We start from the raw sequence: 25,357 nt of genomic DNA on the forward strand, positions 1-25,357 counted from the left end.
AGTAAAAACATGTAACATCAATGTATTTAATAAAATCAAGGTAATTAAGCCAATAATAAAAACAGTTAAGTCAGGCGTCCACCTGGAGAATGAGGATGAGAATTAAAGAAGTCAGGCGTCCACCTGGAGAATGAGGATGAGAAAAGAAGAAATCAGGCGTCCACCTGGAGAATGAGGATGAGAAAAGAAGAAGTCAGGCGTCCACCTGGAGAATGAGGATGAGAATTAAAGAAATCAGGCGTCCACCTGGAGAATGAGGATGAGAATTAAAGAAGTCAGACGCCACCTGGAGAATGAGGATGAGAAAAAGAAGAAGTCAAGCGTCCACCTGGAGAATGAGGATGAGAATTAAAGAAGTCAGGCATCCACCTGGAGAATGAGGATGAGAAAAGAAGAAATCAGGCGTCCACCTGGAGAATGAGGATGAGAATTAAAGAAGTCAGGCGTCCACCTGGAGAACGAGGATGAGAAAAAGAAGAAGTCAGGCGTCCACCTGGAGAATGAGGATGAGAATTAAAAGAAGTCAGGCGTCCACCTGGAGAATGAGGATGAAGAATTAAAGAAATCAGGCGTCCACCTGGAGAATGAGGATGAGAATTAAAGAAATCAGGCGTCCACCTGGAGAATGAGGATGAGAAAAAAAAGAAGTCAGGCGTCCACCTGGAGAATGAGGATGAGAAAAGAAGAAGTCAGGCGTCCACCTGGAGAATGAGGATGAGAGAAGAAGAAGTCAGGCGTCCACCTGGAGAATGAGGATAAGAATTGAAGAAGTCAGGCGTCCACCTGGAGAATGAGGATGAGAATTAAAGAAGTCAGGCGTCCACCTGGAGAATGAGGATGAGAAAAAGAAGAAATCAGGCGTCCACCTGGAAAATGAGGATGAAGAAAGAAAAGAAGCAGTCGAGGCACCCACCTGAAGAACGAGGAAATGCAATTGAAGTGTTGAAATCAAAAGCCCGCTCATATGAAAAAGGAGCACACTTAGAATCAATAAAACAGAGGAGTCCAACAAGATCCCCAACAAGAAACAACAAGAGTTCCAAAAGGAATACGGAATAAGACCAATGCCCAAGAGTCACCAAGATATCAAGACAACAAGAAACGCGAGAGCATGATCTAGATAAGATTTTATAATTCATGTACCATAGTCTAGTTTAATTTTGTATTTCCTTTACAGTAAGGTGTAATAAGGAGGTCAGCAAGCAATAAAAACAGCACGAAGCAGCAGTAACATCACAGTCCCACGGTAGTCCCAGCTACCAAAACTTCCCGAACTACATTGACCTGATTCCTGTTTAGCCCAGGATATGTAGGAAACCTTTGAAGCAAAGGTTCGGTCAAATCTTTTTCAAAAAAAAATGCTTCACACTGAGTACTCGGATGGGCAAAAATCGCTCGCTTTATCTTTGCACGAAAACCCTTCGTGTCTTCGGGCAAAGAGGGGCAGCTGTAAGCACGTGATTTTTGCCCTATATGAGAATTACTCCCAAAAAATTCAAAAAATAAAATAATTTTTCTTGGTGTGCAATTTTTGTGATATTTTGTGTAACTATTTGTATGTTTGTCTATACATGTTTATTTGTTAAATTAATAAAAAAAATACAAAAATAGGCATCTTTTGCATTTTTAGCATTTAATGTCCAAATGAACAATTTTATGCTTAATTATTACTTAATTGTGCGTTAATTGTTATGGGAAGTTAATTTGCGCTTTTATAACTTAATTTAGTTCTTAATAATAATTTAAGTACTTTTATAATTTAGTTTTAGAAAAATAAAAGAAGAAAAGAGAACAAAAATACAAAGAAAAATCGGATTGGGCCACTTCTTCAATTTCAAACCACAGGCCCAAATATTTGCCCAACTTTCCCCATGACCCGGTCCGTTTCAAACCGGGTCGACCCGGTCCGCTCCATTAACCCAACACCCCATCTTCATTTTTGTCCAACACAAAACAAAACCAAAAAAATAAAAAATAAAAGGTGAATTATCACTATTAATAGTTTTATTTTTTGTTTTTTTTATATATAAAAAAAAATCCGAAAATATTTTATTTTATTTTTTTATTTTTATTTTTATTTTTAAAAAAAACATATATAATAATTTCGGGAATGTTTTTAAAAAAAAAAGTAAAAGAATGTAGAAAATTTAAAAAAATAAAATAAAAAGTTTTTAAAAAAAAAAAAAAAATTAAAAGTAAAAGAAGGTTGGAATTACAAAATAAATATAAAAGTATCTGAAAATTTAAAAAAATTTAAAGTAATTGAAAGTAGTATTTTTAACAGAAAAAGAAAAGATAGTGGTTTGTTTTTTAAAGAAAAGTTAAATAAAGTGAGATTCTCTTTTAAAAAAAAATAAAAAGTGGGATTTTAAATAAGATAAAGTAATTAAAGTTGGAATTTTAAAAATAAAAGTAAATAAAGGTGGGATTTCTTTTTCTAAAAAAATAAAAGCAATTTGTAAGTGGGATTTCTTTTAATTAAAAAAATAATAAAATAATAAAAAAATAAATCTGAAAATTTCGAAAATTTTGCTATAAATAGAAGAGAAAATTTAGGAAGAAGGGTGGAAAAAAAGAGGAAAAACTAGATAGAGAGAAGAAAAAAAGAGGGGGCGGAGTGAGAAGTATACACCCGATATACATTCTGGATACACTGAATATACAGGGACAGAATTCATTTTGGAGAGTTTTGAAGTTGAAAAGAATAGTTACTGTTTCATTGTCTCGCTTAAGATCTGAAATAGTCAGAACCTTCCTGCCTTTTACTTCTTCTCTATACTTGGAGTCGTTTATAGTCTCCTGGGTTTACTACTATTCCTACTGTTACTGGTCTATTCCTGTGTTGCTGGACTGTCGTTGTTGTGCTACATTGTTACTACTGTTGCTGCTTCTCAGCTTCATCTTCTCTTGTTTTCCAATACCAGGTACATGTCTTTTAAATTTTAAGTTGGAAAGAGATTCAACATGACTCATCAATGAAGTTTGAATTGAAATTCTGTTTTCTATTTGTCCAAGTTCATCAATTTAAATTTCATTTTTGTTTTATGTTAGTTAATTAGTAGTGAATTCAATTTGATAGCTATGAGCTAATTGTCTTACTTTGAAAGTTCGTATAAAGATTTGTAATAATATTAGCTCATTATCTCATTAGTTTAATCATATTAAATTGTCAAAGTAGGGAATATGGCATGAATGTTGGTCATTATTTAATTTTGTTGTTAGTTAAGTAAGAAGTGATGTAGAAGTGCCAAGAAAATTACAGTAGTGATATTTATTGTTAAATAAGGTTAAGATGGTGTTGTTGGTATATTTTTATAAGATAATAGATGTGTGTATAAACGTTGGCGAAAGGTGATATGATGTAGCTTGTTACAATGTTAAAATGTTATGAATGTTTACGATATACAGTTAAGTTGCATGTAAGGTAATTTTATTGAATTAACTTGTATAATAATTCCTTTCTTATAAACTCGATACATATCTACCTTCATAAGACAAATTGATCAAATAATTAGGCTTATTAGATTAAAAGCGAGTATATGAGAATGAAACGAGATGTATAAGTACCAATTGCAACACTTGATATCAATTGTAATTAGAAATAGAATTTGCATTAAGTAAATCATGAAAAAAAAAATTTGGAAAATATTTCCTTCCTTTATGAATCATTCATTTTCAGTTTTATATGCAATTTATTCTTTGATATATATATATATATATATATATATATGTCATATTTGTTTATATATATATATATATATATGTCATATTTGTTTTTTTTTTAAATAATATTAATCATATTTTTATTCTGTCCTTTGAAATTGAATAGTTGGAATGAATATAACTTATATTCGGAAAATATAATCAACGGTCAATATATATATATGTCATATTTGTTTTTTTTTAAATAATATTAATCATATTTTTATTCTGTCCTTTGAAATTGAATAGTTGGAATGAATATAACTTATATTCGGAAAATATAATCAACGGTCAACATTTAATAAATTGTAAATTCTTTTCAAAGAATTTAAGGGCACCTTAAATGGGAATTTATCATGATTTTCACATAAAATGTATAGATATAATAAACAATTTGTGGAAAATCCCTAATATCATTACGAATATTTTGCACAATTAGGGATACGTTCGCGTACCCTGATTATATTTTTAAAAGCAAAAATTCGGATTATGCGTACGCGCAATTTCGAACGAATATTTAATAAAAGGATTTTTCCAAAAGGCGTTAAATCAATTTCATAAAAACCCGAGATGTACGGTTCATTATTCAAGAAAAACAAATATTCTTGATCCAACACAATTTCGAAAAATGATTGCTTAATAAATATATTATAAAAAGTTATTGTGTACACGTACGCGTGACACAAGTCCGCAATTTATTTTTTAACACGAATATACGTACGCGTAATTCGATTCAAAGAAGGGTCATCAATAAGCGGTAGTAAAAACATGTAACATCAATGTATTTAATAAAATCAAGGTAATTAAGCCAATAATAAAAACAGTTAAGCGACCGTGCTAGAACCACGGAATCCGGAAATGCCTAACACCTTCTTCCGGATTAACAGAATTCCTTACTCAGGATTTCTGGTTCGCAGAATAATAAACAGAGTCATATTCTCCTCGATTCAGGGATTATAATTGGTGACTTGGGACGCCTTAAAATTCCCAGGTGGCGACTCTAAAACAAATAAACAAATCCCGTTTCGACTGTCCTTCAATTGGAGAAAACTCCCCAAGCGCCCTGCGGGCGCGGCGAAAAGGAGGTGCGACACCATGAACTAGAGTCAATCTCAACAAAAAATTTATTTACATTGGATGACTTTAATTCCATATTTTTCTTGGCATCATTAGCACTCATGGAGTCGGTTGGCGGATGTTCAATTCTTGATTCCTCAAAGTAGAGCTCATTTTCTTCCTCGAAATCAGACTTTTCTTGACTTCCTTCCACACTCTCAAGTCGGTGGGCATAGTGGGCCTCAACCAATATTTTCATTTGAGCTTCCAAAGTGAAGATATGTTCATCATTGTGAGCCAAACCTTGTTTCAAGTCCTCGAGTGCAAAGTTATGCTTCTCCTCATTTTCAAGAATGGTCTCCAACATGAGCATCATCTTCTCATTTTTAGCATTTGAGAGATCCTCTTGGTTTTGATCAAGTGTCGAGGAAGGTTTTCGGCTTCCACATGTAAGGAAAATTCTTGGCTATCATTAACTTCCGAGGATTTTTGGACCTCTAAAGCTTCAAGCATTTCTCCCATTTGTGAGTGCAACCTTTCAAGTGCCAAGTCATTTTGGAGACTATTCTCCAAAAGCTCCTCCAAGTCACTTTGTTCTTTGTTTCCTCCTTCAAGTAGACATTCCCACATGATCTTGAACTCTCCATTTTGACAATGCTCAACTTCTTCCACTTCCATATCCCTAAAATTTTCATCACAAAAAGTAGAATCATCATAGTGAGGGCTTGGGTAAGGGAAGGGCAAATAAGCACAATACTCCCAATGACCATTTTGACAACCACACTTATCACAAATACTCCACTCATGGGTTTTAGATTGTGCGCACAATCCACCCCCTGGAGAATTTAAACAATTTTGCCACTAGTGTGGTCCTTCACAATAAGGACAAGGGTCATCAAAGTATGAACAACTACCATCCGACCAATTTTTATTAAATGATGCCATTTTTCACAATTAAGAAAATAAACAAGAACAAGAAAAATAGACCAAGGTAAGAAAATTAATTACACAAATATTCACAATTTTGGACCAAAGCATTTACGCTTATTTCTCAAACAACCTAAATTACACCAAATTGTTCCCTGACAACGGCTCTAATTTTGATGACGTCCAAATCCACTACTAAAAAGTAAATGGAAACGGTCGCATGCAATATAATTTACCCAACTATGATTCGGGGTCGAATCCCACATAGAACAATATATAGGAGATTAGGAATATAAGAGAATTATCACTTATTGCGCAATGCCAAACACTTAGATTTTGGTTTACAAAATGTTTCATACCTAAATGCGGAAATGTAAACTAACCTAGAAAGCAAGTAAAATGATAAATGGCTACAAGTATGGATGCATCGGGAATGACACTCAAGTAAATATCCAATGTATTTCATGATTTTACAAATATGAGTGAGTTTATGTTAATTAGCCATGGATAATAATTCTTAATTAGCTTCTTCCGAAGACTAACAAGACTTCCTAATTGAATTATTCCAAACCCAATTAAGAGGATAAGAACACCCGGATATGGGTACAAGTAGTTCAATTATATCCCTAGGTAGAGTCTATTAAATGAGGGTTAATGCCTCAAGTTCTTGTTAATTAATCTTTCCCAACCCCAAATTATCTTTTCCAAAATTAATTCAGAGTTAATGGACGAGTCCTAGGGTTAGCTAATCCTTTTGAAAATGTTAAAGAACAAGAATAATTAAAGAACCAATAGATCACTTTATAAAAAAATTAAAATCATTAAATACAAAAGCACAACAAGGTATTTAATCCACACTTTAAATATGAATATTTCCATAAACAAAATTCAAGTGTTAGAAATAAATACTACACACTTAAATATTCAATACAAAGCAAGGAAATGAAGAAATAAACATAAATGGGTAAGAAATCCTTAACCACAAGCTTGAAATCTTCAAAACTCAAGTATGTGTGCAAACCCTAGCTTCCAAAACTTGTTCTCTCTAGTCTCTTGGAACTAAAAATAAGCCAAAGATTCTTCAAAATATCTTCTAGGTCGTGTAGAAAAATGGTTTAGGGTTGAGAACATGTGAAATGCCTGAATTTCCCAGGTCTGATGCACGTTGACCGCACCTGTAGAAGAACCCTCGTAGGTGCGGCTCCATAGATGCGGAGATCTCATTACAGAAGCAAAATGCCAAGTAAACTCTGTCACCGCAGATACGGTTCACCAGGCGTAGATGCGCAACTACAGAAGCGGTAATCTAACTGCAGATATGGTTTCTTGCAAGCTCAGACAACATCGTAGAAGCGGGCCTTTTCACGCAGAAGCGGGGTCACTTCTGCGACCACCTTCCGCAAATGCGGATCACAGGGGAGTTTTTGCATGGTTTTCATCCTTTTTTGCTCAATTCCACTCCAATTGAATTCAAATTACTTCATGGCATCATTTACCTGAAACTCTAATAATACATACCATAAATGACCTTATACTATAGTTAAAGGACATAAAAGGTAAAGAAAAGAGACTAGAATGAGTGGTAAAATCACCACTAATCATTTATCACTAACTATTTTTATAAGTAGGTTGAAGCACAAACATATGTGAAGGTCAGGGAGAAGGAAGTCATCAACTTTATTTGGGAACACATCATATGTCGGTTCGGGATATTGTCCTAAATTATATGTAACAACGGAAAATAGTTTATCGGCAGTAAAGTGACCAAATTTCTCGAAGATAATTAGGTCAAAATGTTATTATCGACACCTTATCACACTAGTGGTAATGGACAAGCCAAATCAACCAACAAAACCGTAATCCAAAACCTTAAGAAAAGGTATAATGACGCTAAGGGAAAATGGAAAAAGATCATGCCCGAAGTTCTTTGGGCATATCGCACAACTTTAAAGTCCGATACCGGAGCTATCCCGTTCTTATTGGTTTATGGCATCGAAGCTTTAATATTGGTCGATGTCGGGGAGCCAAGTATCAGATTCTGATATGTAACAAAGGAATCAAATGATGAGGCCATGAATACGAGCCTCGAGCCATTGGATAAAAGGCGTGAAGCCACACTTCTTCGATTGTCCGCCCAAAAGCAATGGATCTAGAGGTATTACAATCAAAGGACCAACCTTCGATACTTCAATGTTAGGGAATTAGTACTAAGAAAGGTCACACTAAGCACCCAAAATCCGAACGAAGGTAAATTGCGTCCGAACTGGGAAGGACCATACCAGATTCTCGAGGTTACAAGGAAAGGATCTTATAAGCTCAGAATGATAAACGGAGAATAACTACCGAACAATTGGAACGTAACTCACCTAAAATGATATTACTACTAAGGTATGACCCCATTTCATTTTTTAATTTTAATTTTTATTTTCGGACTGACACTTGCTGGTGGTTGACAAGGAGTGGCACGAAGTCTCTAGGTCTGAAAGCACATGTTGCACTCTTTTTACCTTGAATCGTTTTTGTCCCAATTGGGTTTTTTTGCAAGGTTTTTAGCGAGGCAACAATGGATCGTGCTAACTTAGAATCAAAGGCCGATCACAAATCAATGTCGATGATAGCATTAACAGTATATGCGGTCCTCTATAATCAACCTCGGATACTGGGGGTGTTACCCTTGGACATTGACTTTTGCGAGGAAATTACTTCGTAATGGAAGGATCTCGATAGGTAGAATTTGTTGTAAGGGTCAAACGATCAAACAAACCATGCCCACGTAGTTTTCTCTAGCCCTAACACAAAACATGTACGTATGTATAACTGTTTAGCACAAGAATAAAGAGACGTACTTTCCTTGTAGTCATCTTATGTTTAAAAATTTCCTCTTTACATCCCTTAATGAATTTTGTACTTTCAATCTCCTAAATGAATCGAGCTCAAGGGCGGATTATAAATAGAAGTCGGATGATCACTCCCTCACTCGAAGACTGCTGCCCGAAAACAAACTTGAATAGATCGAGCTATTAAACATCGGGGACACAAGACCTATTAGGCAACCCCCAAATTTTAAAATGCTACGGCCATATTAACACGGCTCGGAGGCATCCATGAACCGTAACAAAAAATAGGCCTTCAAAATTTTCATAACTGGTTTTAAAGGCTACCCTCGACAAACTATAATCTGAGTTACTTACTTTGGGAGAAGGTTTTTGGTAGCACCGAACCTCCAAGAAGCCTCAAAAATAAGAATAATGTTAAAATAGGGTTTGTTCAAACTTTCATAACCTAAAGTTATTTTATGCTAAGGCATTCCGATCTTTGTGAATACAAGTAATGAAACAAAGAAAAAATTTGAAAGCCGAAAGGGAAAGAAAGCCTTGTATATATATACCCAATAATCTTTTTACAAAGGCTAGAATGGCCTAGTACAAAAGTCTACAATGGATGAAATGGCCCCAAAAAAGATGCAAAAAATCAAAAGATAAAAACATATAAAGGCCTAAGTGGCCTGATCTTCATCGGAGGTAGCATCTCCATCCTCGGAATTTTCTCCCCCTTCAGACTCGCTAAAACTCTTGGAATCTTCCTCGTGAAAGGCCAGCTTCTAGGTCTTCTTCTTCTGCTTTGGTATTCTCGATTTCAGACACTATATCTAAGTCTTGAGCATGGACTCTCTTGAGGACTTCCCTTCGAGCTTTCCACCTTGCATGATCCACCATGCTCTTGGCTTGTGCCTGAATGGCCTCGACGTTGACCTTGAATACGACCATTTTTAGCATCATCTTTGGTATTGGACACGACCACCTCGTATTTGGATGCCTTAAGTTCATTGGCCAAGCTTTCCTTATAAGAAATAGCCAAGTCCAATTTGGATTGAAGCTCCTCAATTTTCTTGACCTTCATCAAGGCATTCCCTTTTTAGCTCGGAGGTGCGCCTCAGCTAACTCTAGTTGTGCTTGGATAGCTTCCTTTTTTTAGGCTAAGATGTCCATATTTTTTTTGAACTCCTCAGTATCAACTTTAATCGTATCTATATGCCTGAAGCTTCCCAATTTGTTCAAGCCTTTGCCAAACCTGCATGATTAGATCGCTAGTCACTATCTTCAATTCGTCTTCATCGTCGTGAAGCACTCAAAATACCTGCTCGGCTATCTTGGCATGCTCACTCCGAGCCGCTTCTAACTCGGCCTAAAGCTTCTCACTCAAAAGCTTGTAAGTATCCCTCTTCTCGGTAAGCTCCCAAACCTCAACCTCGTGTTGGCTTAACTCCTCCCAAATTCGGACGAAAGGCTCATGATGTAATACTGAGGCCTGCAAGCACAAAGAAAGGTGTTAGGATTATTTACAACTTCAAATTTAAAATAATTAATGAAGTGAAACTCGAAGTTACCCGATTCAACGCATGTTGGGCCTCATTGAATTGGCAAGGCACTTCCAACGCATCCATCATGGCCTGGTCCTCCTCAGTCACCAAGCAACTGAGGTAGCTAGGAACCCCCATGCGAGTAGAGAAATTCCGGGCAACCTCCAGGATAGAAAAAATTAACGACCTCCTGCGGTCGGGGTTAACAATTGGGGCCGGGAATCGATCTACTAGTTTTAGGCTCGATGAAGACTCAGTGGCACCCGATGATGGTACCTTCCTTGGCACCAGCATGTCACCAAGACCGGTGATATCTTTCGAATTAGTAGACTCTAATCAGTCCAAGAAGTGGTGGATATCAGTCGCCCCCTGAGGACCCTCGTAGGAACGACTTTCTAACATACTGGCCTCACAAATCATGGCGTTTGTAATTTGTGGGGACCCGCTAATGTCGACCGCCCCAAGCTCGTCTCTTAGGTCACCTTCCTATGCTCGAGAATCATCTCCCCTGATCTCTCTCCCGACCCCCTAGCTTGGGGCTCAGTGGCCATAACCCCTTCTGGTTCGGGAGCTTCGACTAGTTCTCCCTCATCGATCTCGTCATGTTGGGACGGTCCAATTTTGGAATCTGCTTGTTCAGAGGACCCTTGTATCATAATACCTAGCCATATACGGGCCACCAACTTGGATTTCTCTTCCTCTTTTTCGAGCTCATCCCTTCATCAGCGGATTGAGTCCCAGGATAGAGTGTTGGTACTTCCCATGGGCTTGCGTAACCTCTTCTTTGTTTTCTCCTTTTCCGAGTTTGATGAACTCGCGGCCCTTTTTCTTTTGTTTTCATCACCCTGCCTCGGATCAAGGGACTCGAAAGGCCCATTCTCCTCACCGAATGGAGGCCTCATGGCAATATCTTTGGGGAGACCTACAAAAGAAAATAGAGTGATTAGAATTCAACTTCACGAGGAGGGAATTAAACATTATTACATCACCCTTTGATAATTCCATCCAAGCATGCTCGGAATATGGTCTCTGTGACATAAGGCCCTTGACCCATTCCTTGAGTTCAAGAACTATGTCCGGCACTTGGGCCACGGTTGCAACACCAAAAACAACGATAAGGAAGGAGATAAGAGGTAAAACAACAAGATTGAACCTTCAAGATGAAGTACTACTTACGTTTCATGTTCCATTTCTCGGGAAATGGCATGTCATCGACAGGAATCAGGTCTGAAGTCTTTATTTGAACAAATCGGCTCATCTAATCTCAGTCCCGAGCCTCATCTATACTAGAGAATAGGGCCCTTTTGGCCCGGTGAGCAAGCTTGATCATCCCTCCTTGATAGACCCGGGGACTGTAGAGGCACATAAGATGATCGAGGGTAAAGGTACATCCCTCGATTTTGCTTACGAAGAATTAGAGGAGAATCACTATTCTACAAGGAAGGGTGGATCTGGCAAAAATTCACGTCATACCACTAGCAGAAGGCAATGATGATCGGGTCTAAGGGACCTAACGTGAAGGGGTAATTGTAAACACTTAAAAAATCCTCCACGTAGGTAGTGATCGATTCCTCGGGCGAAGGTACCACCACATTCTTATTGACCTAGTTGCAATCCTCTTTAACGTTGGTGAGGAGATCATCGGCAATTGTGCATATGTACCTCGAGACTGGCTCACATCGACCCATTACCGAGGAGGTCTTTTCAACACTAAAATCAGGAACAATAGGGCATCCTGCAAGAACGAATTCATCGGGGTGAGGTTCTGCCGCAACCCCATTGCCAGAAGGTCGTGATGAAGAAGCGACCTCATTTTCCAGTACAATCTTAGAAGATTTCACCATTATAGAATAGAAGAAAAGGGAATTAGGATGGTATGTGGTTTGCTGAAAGTTTAAGAAATTTGGGTACAAGAGTTGCAAAGCAAAGGGATTTAAAAAAAAAAAAGAATAGAAGGAGCTTTGAATGTAAAGTTTGAATAAAGGAAAGTTAGGGTACTTATATCAGGCTAGTGATGGTTCAGACCCCATAGTGGACAACCATCCACTGACAGGAATTTAATGTCAGGTGTCTCAGTAACCATTCATCGCTTATGTCATGACCCATTGAGACGAGATTTAGAAGTTCATATCATTTCTCGTCATCTTCTCTCCGAAAATGAGGGGACTATCTGTATACGGTCAAAATCTTGCTCACCCCTTGTTTGTCTAATCGAGACTGGAATATGATAGGTTAAGGTTCCACCTCGTATTATATAGAACCATGGTGCAAAATTAGATCATCGAACTCGTGACCCAGAGACTGATCAAGATCGAGGTCGAGCAATATTGATACTGAGCAAGATCGAGGGAAACATCTACAATCGATCAAGGTTCACGGTGGAAATCCTAGCACGTATTAAGAAGAGGTCGATTAATTAGCTAATCATTAGATTTCTTACCTCATATAGCATTGTACCAAGATTAGGATTCCCCTACTATATAAAGGGGGTCTGATCATTTGTAAAAGACAGTATTTTTTATGCAACATAAAGCAATATACTGTCATTTTCTATCTTTTATTATCTTTCTACTCTTATCATATGTTAGTTGAAACATCTTTGGTTCAACGGTGATTGCACTCGAGGACCAAGGTTTTTGGATTCGTGTGGTTTGCATTTATTCTTTTATCGTCAATTTCAATATTAATCTATTCTCTTAATTTGTACCAAGTTATATCACGTATCCTTCAAACCACATATAAATTTAATTGTTATCCTATTTTAGGGTAAAACATTTGTTTTATGCTTTCTATGCTACGTATCGAAGCCCTTAGAGTCTTCATCTTATTGATTTGACTTTATCCTATCAATTTTATATCTTAGATAGATATTGTATCATTATTGGCCTCTTTAGCAGATGCTCATGCACTTGCGACATCGATTTTTATGATGTTCTAGAATTTGTTTATGTTTTGTTTAACACCCACACACTTTTACTTTATTGTTTAATGTGAAAATGGTAACAACAATTAAATTTGTAAAAGGGATTCTAAAAATACGTGATCTATCCCTGAGTTAGTTGTTAAAGCAGTTAATGCTAAGAACGTGAAGTGTAATGATAAAATGCGAGCTAAAACGAGGCAGTAATCAAACCAAAGGGGCTTGTTGCCCGGATGTAAGGCCGATCGATGGGGACCTCGGGGTCAAGGCTCGAACCGAGCTTGAGCGACCCGGGCAATCGGGAGCGAGATAATAGGCAGAGATATGATTAAGCAAGGCTCTATATTGCCAATATTGAATGACATGGTGAAGAACAAATAAGAAAACGATAAACATTAAGGAGGCCTCGGGCCAGTGAGAATAAACAACTTTGAAGAGAAGAGAGAGAGAGAGAGAGATTATTGAACTTGTGGAGAAATAAAGCAACATCCATCCCCTAGAAGGTGGGGCGAGTCCTCTTTATATTGGATGGGAGACTCTGCTACAAGTATGTGGGATTAATTACAAAGTATTGTGATGGGATGGCTTGACTTGATGCTTCATCATAGGCTCTGGATAGCCTGGGCCTGTCAGATGTAGCCATGTGCCTAGAGGGCTTCCCCCTCTATCCTGGCTTCGGTCTTCATTTTCTCTGAGTCGGGCTTCGACGAGTCCCAAGGTAGGGAATTCGTTCGCGACCTCCTACCCTCGGGGCACCAGGGCATGCTACCGAAATGTCTCGACAGCGAGAAATCAAGTCTTCTGATTTCGTCGCATACGGATAATCTCCGCGTTTCCCATATCGAAGTGATGGGAAATGATTATGACATTGACTCCTCGAGCTTCTTTCGGCGATTCCATATCGATGATGCGACCCCTGACTCGTGCTTTTCAACCTCATTCATTGCACTCCCTGATTTTTTCTTCCTAAGGTACAGGTACCGCCGTCGGTTTAGTTCTTCGTAGATGCATTAACTGCACCCGTCGATCAGTCTTCCAAAGCCTAGATGACCTTGTCATAATCCCCGATAAATGGGGGGTTCCTTGTGTTTGTTTTTCCTATCTTAATGCTTCCGTTGGCTTGCTTGCCTTTTCCTTCCTATTATCTTCTTTCACCCTTGAACATCATGTTATGGGCTTATGACCATAAAGCCGTTTGGAGTAGTTCCCTTTGACTGCATTGTGGCTTTCTACAACGGTCTCCCTTCGTTGTACTTTGGACCAATATTGGATTGATTCTGATAGATCCAGGCTACCGAGGCCCTCTGAGTTGTTTGGAGATCTTGCGTCGAATTCTGGGGCCTTCGGGAATGTTACTCTGGATAAAGGTCATCTTCGGGGTACCTGGGGATCCCTATTGATCTTGATGTAGATAACCGTTTTTTAGAATGGATAGGATTGACATCCACTAGGAAATTTGCGATCGGAGCTTCCTGTGTTTATTCCTCTTTTTCAGGAAGAGGGGATCACGAGACTATGTGTTTGCCTTGCGTCGAGTGTCGGTGTTTAAAGCTCACCGAGGCCCGACTTCTTTGGGCCGAGGGTTCTTAACGTAGAGTGTTGCCCCGAGCATGGAGATAATACGAATGACCCCTTGAGTCGTGACTCCTCGTTAGAGAATGCTTTCTGGATCGGGTATCGACCCGTCGATCTATATTGAGGCTGTTGGATTTCTAGGGTTTGCCTTAGGCAAGCGAATCGTCATTGATTCTCGCATATATATGGGGCAGCTTTAGCTCGTTAGCAAGATTTCACTACTTTTAGATAGCTGCCTTTCTGCTTTGACGTGGGATACTTCATCCTTTTAGGCGCAAAAAGTGTTGGTGCACGCCCTTGCCTTGACCTGTTAGTTTTGCCATAGTAATGGGAACCACTTCAGTTTTGATCAGGTAAATCACGGGGGGCGCTGCTCCTGGTGCTCAGGAACCAAGGGATTTCGTTCGGGAGACGGCATCCTTGATAAGAGAGTAACACCTGGAGATGGCGAGGAGGTACTACGGCTGGAGCGAGGGGGTAACACTGCAGGCGCTTTCCCCAGATGAAGGCATTATGGACTCCACTTATGGGTTCTTGAGTGTATACCTATGCTCTTTCGCATTTGGCCTCCCTAATAGGGTTGTGCTTGATTTTTTCTTGCAGTATCGGGTTACCCTAGCACATATTCATTCGTCGTTTTGGCGAATGGCACTGATGATGAGATTTTTCACGGAGAAGGCGGGGCTTGAATTCACGTTGACCACCTTGTCAGGCTATATCGGCCCATTCATCATCGAGGCATGTTAACTCATAGGTGTCGTTCATCCACACCCTTCATTTCTGACGACGAGGATGGCGGGGATCAAGAGTGGGACAGTTGGTTTATCCGAGTCCAGACGACCGATATTATCTCTGTGGAGGTTTTGCCATTTCCCAAAGGGTGGAATTATACACGTGAGTAAGGCGTTTGGTGCTTTTTTAGATTCTGCGTATAGTGAAAATCAACAGAGTAATAATGTTGTTTCCCTTGTTGTAGCAACTTTTTGGATGCCGAGTGAGGTTCATGACCTGCCCAGTTGGGTTTGGAGGCTGGTCACCCATTCATCCTGCGACGAGTGCAGATGGCGAACTGTACTTCGTACCGGATGGGGAGCGCAATACCAAGGTATGCACGTTTGCTTCTTTTGCCTCGCCTTTGTATACTTGAGGTAACCCCTTCCCCTTCCATTTGTGTTATTTACAGATATTAGGAGGTTCCCTGGGACGGGGAAATGTTCCTCTAAAGAGGGGAATGAGTCATTGGCTTTCGAGCCGAGAGGCGATGGAGATAAGAAAGATCAGCACCTGCGGTGTGACGAAGCCTTAAGTGGCGGTCGTCGAGCTCACATTAATGAGGAAAGTGTGTCGGGTGAGTCTGCTGCTCCCGGAGTGCCTGATTCACTGTCGGCGGTTCCTTTGAGCGAATATGTTGTGCCCGGGTTCAGTTCTTCTGGGGCCTCAGGGGCAGGATCAACAAGAGTGTGTTCCGACTTCGAGGAAGTCCAGCAGCTTCACTTTGTGGTGAGTTTTATGTATAGTTTCCCTGTATCCCATGTCCTCCTCCCTCTATTGAATCTTCCTTATGCAAGCCTATGATGGGCTTAGGTCTGAGCTGTTCCGTCAAGGGGCCAAGCTTCAGAAAATTCTGGGTGAGGGCGAATCTCTTAGGCTCCTTAGCGAGGAGAAGGATGCTAAGCTACATCATTGGCGATATGAGGCATACCAGAGCTCAAACTATGAGAGTCATTTGATGGAGCAGGTAACTTCCTGTAGTGCGTGTTTCGCTCCTTTCTAACCTTAAGGCTAATTTGTTTTTGCCGTATCAGTTGCAGAAAAAGTCAGAGGCCTTGGAGTACCTCAAGGAAGACGTTAATCGCATCAGAGTTGCTTGCGAGGAGCTAAGGGCTCAGGTTGTTACAACCCATATCCACATGTGTTAGTTCATGCCATATACTAGTTAACATAAATCCAAGAAGGAATTATCTTTGAGATGATAAGAAGTCAATCCTATTGGTCTTAAGTGATACAAGAGTGTATACGGGTGATTAACCAGTATTAGAAGTTAAACGAATCAAGGATGTTGTAACTCGTATTTTCAGGTAATCTAGCGGTGCTTAATACACTCAAGAGGTCATTTATTAAGGTATTTTAATCATATAATATCCGTATCATAAGTCATGAAGTCAAACGAGTTATGAAACAAAAGTCGACAAAAGTTGTCGCAACTTAGGTTCATAATTTTACTTAAACATTGGGTCAAATGTTTCTAATCTTTTCTCATAATTTATAAGGAATTATGGGGTGATCTACCAACCAAATTAAAGATCTAGGAGTCTAGTTTCCAACGCATTAAACCGTTCATCGATACGATCTCGGAGTAGTGAGATATTCACGTTTTCGCGAGACTGCGCCAAGCACCTCTCTATGGGGCCCACTAAGTCGGTTTAAGATATTTGGACCTATATAGGATGACTCCAACCCGTTTTAAGTCATTTCCTTTCACTATTTTCAGACCTTAGAACCCTAGGAACATCCTCTCAAGGTTCTCTCAAGATTCAAGACCCAAAAAAAGGGCAAACAACACAAATTAAGTGTCGGGAATTCCGTGGCGCTAGTAAGTCTCTTGTTCTTCTTGTTGTTGCTCATTTTTGTGTCCTTCCAGCTCGTGTGGTAGGTTGTTTTAAAAGGTTTATGTTCTGTAAATACTTCCTCATGTTCTTAATATCAATCCTAGGTGATTTCAAGCCTTCTAAAGTGATTCTAGTGCCGAAAAACACTAATTGATCACTAGTTTCATTTTTTTGTTGTTGTGGCAGCATTGGAGGGATATTTCTTGGAAATTTAAGGTCAAATTGGAGTTGTTCTTTCTTTATAAAGGTAAGGAACCTCTTACTCTATATGTATTTAAGATTATCCAAGTTGCGGCTAAGCCATTGAAGCTAGAACTTGTGAGATATATATCGAAAGGCTTGGTAGTAATGTTATTCTTTTGTGGACTGTTTTGCGTTGTTGTTGGGCTGAATATTTTACTACTATCTTGTGGAGTTTTGGAGGAGGAAGGTTTTGGAGAAACACCATATATATGTAGGGTTATGGGCTGATAGTTATTCGTAACATTTCCAGGTTGTTTGACACGACTACGGTGGGCGTCGTATGTATGGAGTGATTAGGCAGTGTGTGTACTATTTTGGGAGGCTCAATATGTTTATTATTGATGTTGTTTGGGGTGTTTGGTGACTGTTTTGAATGGTGTGAGGTCATATATATAGGGGAGGTGCTGTCCGTTTCATCGTAAAATAGGTTGTGGTCGATACATAATAGTTATGACGCTTAAATGATAATGATAGTATCGTTTCTCTTATTGTAGACTAAGGAGTTTTGACAATTGCATAGCTTGAGATTGGGGCAGTATATACAAGGTATGTGAGGCTATCCCTTTCCTTCTTTTGCATGACTCCGATTGTACATAATGTAATGAACGATCTTCCAAGATACTCTACTCTTAGAAGCTAGCAGTACTTACATTGTTTTCCCTCTTATGGAACGATTGATGTTAATGTTGCTTCTCTTAGTCTTATGTTATCAATGTTGTTGGTACTTCCTGATTCTTATAAGGTTCATAGTGAAGAGTTAGTCCTAATAACGTGTACAGAGGATACCGACCTTACATCACTCCGAAAGGTTTAGAATGCGATTCCATGAGTCGAGCATGCATTATATATATGTATATATTTTACTCTACCGAGCCATGCTATAGTTGGCCGGGTACGGCACCTATTGTGCAACCACTGATCAGTTGAGTTTTACCGAGCTCCACGTGGCCGGGTACGATTCTACCGAGCCTATTATGGCCGGGTACAATATGATGATGATGATGCCCACAGAGGCGAATGCTTTAAAGGTCTATGTATTTATACATATGTATCATGCATTTCATGTAAGTAGCCCTCAGAGGTACTAAGATGTTACAGGTTGTATATTCTCTATCCTTGCTTACATTACTGATCGTATTTATGGTTCCTTGCCTTACATACTCAGTACTTTATTTGTACTGACATCCTTTTATTTGTTGACGCTGCATGTCGTGCTGCAGGTCCTGATAGAAAGGCAGGTGCAGCTCCCCCACCACAGTAGACTGTCCAGTTCAGCGGTGATTGGCGAGATCCCTTCTCCGGACTTGCCTTGGTCTTGGTATGCAATTTTTGTTATAGACATTATGGGTATGTCGGGGCCCTATTCCGGCTATGTTGCAACACATATGTTCTTTTAGAGGCTCATAGACAGGTGTCGGCTCATGTATAGTTTGGTATGCCTTGTCGGCTAGTTTTTGTTGTATAGTCTTTCATAGTAGCGTGGTAGCTCATACCTTATATGTAGTTTCTTGATTGTCTGGTCATCCCCTGCTATGTATGTTCATGCCATCATATTTTATTGCTGGTTGTCCATGATCTAGGTCTACCATTTATATTGATCTCGTCAGCCCTAAAAGATAATAATGAAGGTTAGATGAAATGTACGTTGGTGCTCGGCAAGTGTGGTCGGGTGCTAGTCATGGCCCTTTAGTTTGGGTCGTGACAAACTTGGTATCAGAGCAAGTCTGTCCTAGGGGTTGTCTATGAGCCGTGTCTAGTAGAGTCTTGATTATGGATGTGTAGCGCGCCACATTTATAATCAGGAGGCTACATGACATCTAGGGTTGTTACCTTCTTCCTGAATATAGATCGTGCGTAGAGTTGAGTCGTAATTGTTCGTCTCTAATATTCACCTTATTTTTTCCAGTGATGCCTTCGACTAGGAAGCAAACGATTAGTAGACAGCTTGATACAGCAGCGGGAGAGGGTACCAGTCAGGTTCCCCAAGTCAGAGCAGGACAAAGTGAGGCTCAAAGTGAGATGCCCTCTCATACCTCATCTACTCCATCTCCTCCAGAGGATATTAGAAGGCACCCAGCGCCTCCAGTTCCTCCGTCTGGCACTCCAGACCAGGATATGCGGAGTGCTTTGCAGTTATTGTCTAGCTTGGTAGCTACTCAGGCTCAGAGGCAGAATACAGGTGCTGCTGAGAAACCAGTTAGTACAAGAGTTCATGATTTTATTAATTTAGACCCTCCAGTGTTTACCGGATCAGACCCCAAGGAGGACCCACAGACTTTTATTGACCAGGTTCATCGTACACTTCGGGTTATGCATGTTAGTGATACAGAGGCAGTAGAGTTGGCTTCTTATCGGCTACGGGATTTAGCGGTTCTCTGGTATGATAGTTGGGAGAGATCCAGGGGTCCGAACCCTCCTCTAGCTGTGTGGAAGGAATTTTCTGAGGCCTTTCTTCGTCACTACTTGCCAGTTGAGATACGACGAGCTAGAGCTGATAAGTTCTTGAACCTTAGACAAGGTAATATGAGTGTGCGAGAGTACAGTATGCAGTTTGATTCTTTGGCAAGGTATGCTCCCCATATGGTGGCCGAGATGAGTGATAGGGTGCATATGTTCGTGAATGGGTTGGGACCACATCTGATAAATGAGTGTACGACAGCCTCCTTGGTGGAGGGCATGGATATTTCCCGTATTCAAGCTTATGCCCAGACCCTAGAGGATCGTAAGCGCCAGCAGAGGGCAGTTAGGGAGCAGGATAGAGGCCAGCATAAGAGGGCGAGATTTGCAGGGTATTCTGATGACTTCAGAGGCCGCATCAGGCCACAGTTTTCGAGGAGTTCGGCGCCACCTGTAGCTAGTGCTCCTCCACAGTTTTAGAGGCCTCGATATGATCGATCCTATTCTGGTCCAGGTCAGAGTTCGCGGTCATCTGGCTCGCAACATCACATGGATACTAGTCAGATGAGACCCCAATACCACATTGTGATCAGTGCGGCAAGGCCCACTTTGGACTGTGTCGTCGAGGTTCTGATGCATGCTATTCGTGCGGGCAGCCTGGCCATATGATGCGGGATTGTCCTAATAGAGGAGGTGATGGTATGGCTCAGCCGACTGGATCTGTGTCTGGTTCTTCCTCATCAGTTCGACCTCCAGCACGGGGTTTTCAGCAGTCGACAGGTCGTGGTAGGGGTAGAGGTGCAGTGCCGAGTTCGAGTGGTGCTCAAAATTGAACCTATGCTCTAGTAGGTCGACAGGATCTCGAGTCGTCTCCAGATGTTGTTACAGGTATTATATCTGTGTTTTCTTATGATGTATATGCGTTCATTGATCCGGGATCTACATTATCCTATGTTACACCCTTTGTGGCTAATAAGTTTGGCATTGAACCTGAATTGATAAGTAAACCCCTCGCGGTATCTACTCCGATAGGAGATTCTGTGATTGCTAGAAGGGTATATAGAGGTTGCACTGTGATGATTTGTAGTCGTCAAACCTCGTCAAATTTATTTGAGTTAGAAATGGTTGATTTTGATGTGATAATGGGAATGGACTGGTTGGCCTCATGCTATGCAAATGTTGACTGTCGTACGAAGATGGTTAGGTTCCAATTTCCGGGTGAACCCGTCATTGAATGGAAAGGGAACATTGCTACACCGAAAGGTAGGTTTATTTCCTATCTTAAGGCAAGTAAAATGATCTCAAAAGGTTACATTTATCATCTCGTTCGCGTTAGGGATACGGAGGCGAAACCGCCTACTTTACAATCAATCCATGTGGTCAACGAATTCCCAGATGTTTTCCCATATGAACTCCCAGGCCTTTATCCTGAAAGGGATATTGAGTTTAGCATTGATGTGTTGCCTGACACTCAACCGATCTCTATTCCTCCATACAGAATGGCCCCGGCAGAGTTGCGAGAGTTGAAAGTGCAGTTGAAGGACTTGCTGGATAAGGGCTTTATTAGGCCTAGCACTTCACCTTGCGGTGCACCAGTCCTATTCGTGCGGAAGAAAGACGGGTCGTTACGGATGTGTATCGACTATCGACAGTTGAATAAGTCTACTATAAAGAACAAGTATCCACTTCCAAGAATTGATGACCTGTTTAACCAACTCCAGGGTGCCAAGTATTTCTCTAAGATTGATTTACGTTCAGGGTATCATCAGGTGAGGGTTAGGGAGAAGGATATTCCAAAGACGGCCTTCCGGACAAGATATGGGCACTTTGAGTTCTTGGTGATGTCGTTCGGGCTAACAAATGCCCCAGCAGCTTTTATGGATCTTATGAATACTATATTCAGGCCCTATCTTGATGTGTTCGTGATTGTATTCATTGATGACATTCTAGCGTATTCTCGTTCGGAGGCGGAACATGCGGGCCACTTGCGGATAGTATTAAGACGCTTCAGGATCGTAAGTTATATGCTAAGCTCTCCAAATGTGAATTCTGGCTGAACTCAGTAGCATTCATTGGCAATGTGATATCTGATGAGGGTATTAGTGTCGACACTCAGAAGATCGATGCAGTAAAGAATTGGCGAGACCTACAACACCATCAGAAGTCCACAGCTTCCTAGGACTAGCAGGATATTATAGGCGGTTTGTAGAAGGATTTTCCTCTATATCATCACCATTGACTAAGTTAACACAAAAAGCTACCAAATTCCAGTGGTCTGACACTTGTGAACGTAGTTTTCAGGAGCTGAAGAATCGATTGACATCTGCACCAGTGCTCACTCTTCCTGAAGGAACAGAAGGTTATGTGGTATATTGTGATGCCTCAGGTATAGGTTTGGGGTGCGTATTGATGCAACGTGGGAATGTGATTGCTTATGCATCAAGACAATTGAAGAAGCATGAAAAGAATTATCCAACCCATGATTTGGAATTGGCTGCAGTAATATATGCTTTGAAGATATGGCGGCACTACTTATACGGCGTCCATGTTGACATCTACACAGATCACAAGAGTTTACAATACATCTTTAAGCAGAAAGAGTTGAATTTGAGGCAGCGTAGGTGGCTTGAATTATTGAAAGACTATGACGTCGAGATATTGTATCATTCCGGTAAAGCCAATGTTGTGGCAGACGCTCTCAGCCGTAAATCAATGGGAAGCTTAGTACATATTGAGGCAGGTAGATGGGGGTTGATTAAAGAGCTTCATCAGCTAGCCAATATGAGAATCAGATTGTTAGACTCTGATGACGGAGGTGTTACTGTACAGAATACATCAGAATCATCTTTGGTAGCCGAGGTAAAAGCATGACAATATGAAGATCCTATCTTAGTACGATTAAGAGAAAGCATTCAACAGTGTAAAATTATGGCTTTTGGGATCGGAAAAGATGGGGCACTGAGATACCAGAGCCGATTGTGTGTGCCTAATGTGCCAGGGTTGTGAGAGAAGATTATGAATGAGATTCATCAATCCCGATATTCAATCCACCCGGCTCGACAAAGATGTATCATGATGTCAAGGAGCAGTATTGGTGGGATAATATGAAGAAGTCTATTGCAGAATTTGTAGCCCAGTGTCCCAATTGTCAACAAGTAAATACAGAACATCAAAAACCAGGTGGATTGCTTCAAAATATAGAGATTCCGACCTGGAAGTGGGAGGTGATTAATATGGACTTCATTATTGGATTACCTCGCTCTTATCATAAGTTTGACTCCATCTGGGTGATAATTGATCGACTTACAAAATGTGCACATTTTCTGCCAGTGAAGACAACTTACACGGCTGAAGATTATGCAAAGTTGTATATCAAGGAGATTGTTAGGCTTCATGGTGTGCCCATATCTATTATATCAGACCGAGGAGCTCAATTTACGGCTAACTTTTGGAGGTCTTTCCAGAAGGGTTTAGGCACACAGGTAAATCTCAGCACTGTATTTCATCCGCAGACTGACGGACAGGCTGAACGTACCATTCAGACACTGGAAGATATGCTACGAGCATGTGTTTTAGATTTTAAGGGGAATTGGGATGATCATCTTCCACTCATAGAATTCGCCTATAACAATAGCTACCATTCCAGTATTAAAATGGCCCCATACGAGGCACTATACGGGAGGAGATGTAGATCACCAGTTGGATGGTTCGAAGTCGGTGAAACAGAATTATATGGGCTAGATTTGATTCACCAAGCTATTGAGAAGGTGAAAGTGATACAGGAGCGATTGAGGACGGCACAAAGCAGGCAAAAATCTTATTCTGATGTCCGACGTCATGATCTAGAGTTTGAGGTTGGTGATTGGGTTTTCCTGAGGATCTCACCAATGAAGGGTATTATGTGTTTTGGGAAGAAAGGTAAGCTAAGTCCAAGGTATATCGGGCCGTATAAAATTCTTCGACGGATTGGACAGGTTGCTTATGAGTTAGAATTGCCATCCGAATTGGAATTTGTCCACCCGGTATTCCATGTATCTATGTTGAGAAAATATATTGGAGACCCTTCTCGAGTCATCCCTATCAAAGATGTACAAGTTACAGAGGACCTATCATATGAAGAAGTGCCAGTGGCGATATTAGATCGGCAAGTCCGCAAGCTGAGAACAAAAGATGTAGCTTCCGTCAAAGTATTGTGGAGGAACAAAAATATGGAAGAAATGACATGGGAAGTAGAAGAGGAGATGAAGTTTAAATACCCTTACTTATTCCAGAATGAAGATAACAAGGATGCTGGTGGAAGACAGGATACATTGGAAGGTGAAACGGCTCTATGAGGTAAGCAATAATTTGAGAATACTCCTCCTTAATACAAAATGGTGATATGTAGATAATGTAAATATGCATAATGCTTTGTGTAGCCTTGTGAAGCCATATGTTGGGCTTAATTACTTGCAAGTTTTGCTAGTGACCATTTTATAGGGGAAAATTGATCGGAAATTTCCATTGGAATCCACGATGATTTAAACTCCCCATAAACCCTTACATTCGAGGACGAATGTTCCTAAGGGGGGAGGGTGTTACAACCCATATCCACATGTGTTAGTTCATGCCATATACTAGTTAACATAAATCCAAGAAGGAATTATCTTTGAGATGATAAGAAGTCAATCCTATTGGTCTTAAGTGATACAAGAGTGTATAAGGGTGATTAACCAGTATTAGAAGTTAAACGAATCAAGGATGTTGTAACTCGTATTTTCAGGTAATCTAGCAGTGCTTAATACACTCAAGAGGTCATTTATTAAGGTATTTTAATCATATAATATCCGTATCATAAGTCATGAAGTCAAACGAGTTATGAAACAAAAGTCGACAAAAGTTGTCGCAACTTAGGTTCATAATTTTACTTAAACATTGGGTCAAATGTTTCTAATCTTTTCTCATAATTTACAAGGAATTATGGGGTGATATACCAACCAAATTAAAGATCTAGGAGTCTAGTTTCCAACTCATTAAACCGTTCATCAATACAATCTCGGAGTAGATAGATATTTGCATTTTCGCGAGACTGCACCACATCTCTCTATGGGGCCCACTAAGTCGGTTTAAGATATTTGGACCTATATAGGATGACTCCAACCCGTTTTAAGTCATTTCTTTTCACTATTTTCAGACCGTAGAACCCTAGGAACATCCTCTCAAGGTTCTCTCAAGATTCAAGACCCAAAAAAGGGCAAACAACACAAATCAAGTGTCGGGAATTCCGTGGCGCTAGTAAGTCTCTTGTTCTTCTTGTTGTTGCTCATTTTTGTGTCGTTCCAGCCCGTGTGGGAGGTTGTTTTAAAGGGTTTATGTTCTGTAAATACTCCCTCATGTTCTTAATATCAATCCTAGGTGATTTCAAGCCTTCTAAAGTGATTCTAGTGCCGAAAAACACTAATTGATCGCTAGTTTCATTTTTTTGTTGTTGTGGCAGCATTGGAGGGATATTTCTTGGAAATTTAAGGTCAAATTGGAGTTGTTCTTTCTGTATAAAGGTAAGGAACCTCTTACTCTATATGTATTTAA

This window comes from Nicotiana tabacum, chromosome 7, assembly GCF_000715075.1.
Source record: "Nicotiana tabacum cultivar K326 chromosome 7, ASM71507v2, whole genome shotgun sequence".
In the NCBI taxonomy this organism is placed as follows: Eukaryota; Viridiplantae; Streptophyta; class Magnoliopsida; order Solanales; family Solanaceae; genus Nicotiana; species Nicotiana tabacum.